Here is a 2,875-nt window from a genome sequence, read left to right as displayed (position 1 = left end):
TGTAGGGAAGATAACATACGGCTCCGAAATTGCTGTCCCCCAGTCTGGCTCCTCATTGTGATATAAGTGTTCACATGCAAATCAACAATCGCACCCCAAGCCCAGTGGATGGTGTTCCCCATAACTTCAGTTCAGCAGTTTGATTGATTGCCTCTGAACCAACATGGTTTGTGTTGCGTTGTACTTACTGTTAAAGAGGCCAGTGATTGATGTTTCGTTGTTTTGCTTCTTACACACAAATCAGCTGTGCTGAAAGAGTAGTGACAGAACAGTCAAACAAAGCATATGATTAACATTCACCTTTTTTAAATCACTACCAATTTAGAGAAACACCAAGTCAGTATGTCCTGTGAATTATGGACTGCTTAAAACAAATAAGTGTTGAATGAGACGCGGGGCTTTCCATTGAGCTGTTAATGCCTCTGGAAAACACACTTCTCTCGCCAATCTGCTCTCACTATATCACACAAGGCTCATTGGCCCATGTGCCCCTTCAATGGGGCAAACAGGCACCCTCACCAGCCCCCGTCCCTCTCCCACACCCCCTTACTCTCACACACACGCCCCCTGTCATGTTCGCAGGACTGAGAAAGGAGTCCATTAACTCTGATTTAGTGGCAGTGTCATGCGGTCCCCTTTGTGAGGTGGTGACATTCAGTGAATAGGAATCAGAATTTGCTCCCCCTCCTCCTCCATCTTTCCTTCTCCTGGCTCCACGCTCAGGGTATGTGGAAGGGTTTGTGCGGCTCCGGTGGGAGTGTGAGAGTTTCAGAGTTGTGGGGGGGCGGGGGGGGTTGCTGCCACATGTCTCTGAGTGGCGGACTCTTTGTGCCTTGGCCAGCCTGTTTGTTTAGCCTTTCCTCAGAGAGCTGCCTCACACATCGGTGCCTCATGCAGAGGACAGGAAAAGATGAGGAAAAGATGAGCTCAAGCTTCGAGAGGTGAGGGGACAGAATGACAAGAAGCGCCAAAACATTCTGGTTGAGGACCATGGCTGTATCATAAATGATGTCTATTACAAATTGGCTAGTGTTCATAGTTTTGCTAAAAAGAAGAAAAAAAAAAACATCCATCCCAGTTTACAGACTAATCTCCTGGTTCATACAGGACTTATTATAATTGCTCTAACTGTGCAAAGAGTGATTATCAATATCTGAGAGGCATTTACTTCCAATTAAAGTGGTTTAGATAATCTCACTAAAATGTTCGCTTTTTTACATTCATTCTAATCAGCTGACCACGTCTTTCTTGAGGGAAACTTTGTCGTAGTGATGATGCCACGTTTGCTCAGATCTCAGCAGTTGTAGTGTAGTATAATGTTAAGGTCAGCAAGAAACCCAGAGCTGAGAGCCACAGCATCTGGTCGCAGACGCCTCAGAACTATTTCTAAGGGAGGAATACTAAGAAATCAAACTGTCTGTCTCTTTGGCAACACAGATAAAATATACAAGAGAGATAAAAGAGGTGATGCAATGGATACTGAGATTTCAAGGGTATCATTCCAGAAACCTAGGAAAAATAGTGGGCTGAAAGATTTATAATGTAATATTTCAAAGTGGTAGACAGCTACATCTGGAATTGTGAGATTTTATCACAAATTTACTCACGGTGTGTTCTATTCCCTCAAATGTTTTTCATATATATTCTGCATTTCTGCCTTATCAATCCATGGGATATAGAGATGTAGCTTACAATTAAAATGAAAGAATGTAAAAGATATTTTTGTGTTTGCATGACGTTAAAAACTCTACTATGCTGACTTTAAACTGGCCCCACATCTGTTACCCATTGATATCAATGACTGTTGCTCATGACCTCCGGAAAGTCCATCCATTCCAAACTAACCTCTCCCACCGGCCAGTGGTGGGGACGGGCAGGCTCCTGCCTCTGGTCAGCGGTGTCGACGCAGAAGGTGAGCCGCCTCCATGTGATAAGTAGGAAGCAGGGGGGCAGAGAGGTCAGGCTTGATTATTCTACCCCACTCTCTGGGAAAACAGAATAAGAAAATATTTACACAAACAGGAAGCTTAGCATTTCCTAATGAGTGGAAACGCGTTGAGCGTGGCGGTCACTCCCTCCCCCCGGCCTATTTGTGCTGCTCTCTAAGTCAGCGCACACATACACACACATACACACACATACACACACATACACGCACATATACACAAACATACATGTAGCGGCTATAATTCTATAAGCCGCTGAGAGTATGAGGTTGGGTCCTCAGGTTCATAGTTCTGTGACGCGCCAGGAGGGTATGAAGCAAGATACGCTGAGATCCAAAATACTTTTGTTGCATTTATTGCGTAAAAGGAGTACAGAGCTATCACAGCGTAGCGAGGATGGATGTATGAAAAAAAATGATAATAACAGATTAAACAGATACAAAAGTGAGATTAATGGATAAATGGGTAAAGTTTAGCGTTTGCGGTCAACAAAAATTATGGCTACTACCCAACCCTGACTCTCTCATTCATCTGATCACCTGGTAAGTGCACACCTTTATACACACACCTACTCCCACCTGAACCACTCCCTCTGCCTCACACACACACACCCACACACACTGTGCTCCTCCTCGGTTACCTATGTCTCCTATACACCAGCCCCTGAATTATTAAGTCTCACATAATAATTCACATTTCAAACACAATAGGGGACATAATAAATCACATCAATTCCAAAATGCAATAAAGAATGTCTAAACTGCTCAAGTCCATGAATAAACCATTACACAGAATATTCCTTCTTCTGGTCATCTCTATGACCGATTAGTGAAAAGTCCGGCTCACATCTAATAACACAAAGTCCCTGTAGAGATCAGCAACGTCCTCATGCTGCCTCCTCCTTCTCCAGCAACAAACACACCTTGGAT

The sequence above is a fragment of the Seriola lalandi genome, unplaced genomic scaffold, assembly GCF_002814215.2.
Source record: "Seriola lalandi dorsalis isolate HSWRI2012SDOR001 ecotype SW California unplaced genomic scaffold, Sedor1 jcf7180002054560, whole genome shotgun sequence".
NCBI lineage: Eukaryota > Metazoa > Chordata > Actinopteri > Carangiformes > Carangidae > Seriola > Seriola lalandi.
The sequence above is the reverse complement of the archived record's forward strand: the minus strand, read 5'-3'. Positions refer to the sequence as shown.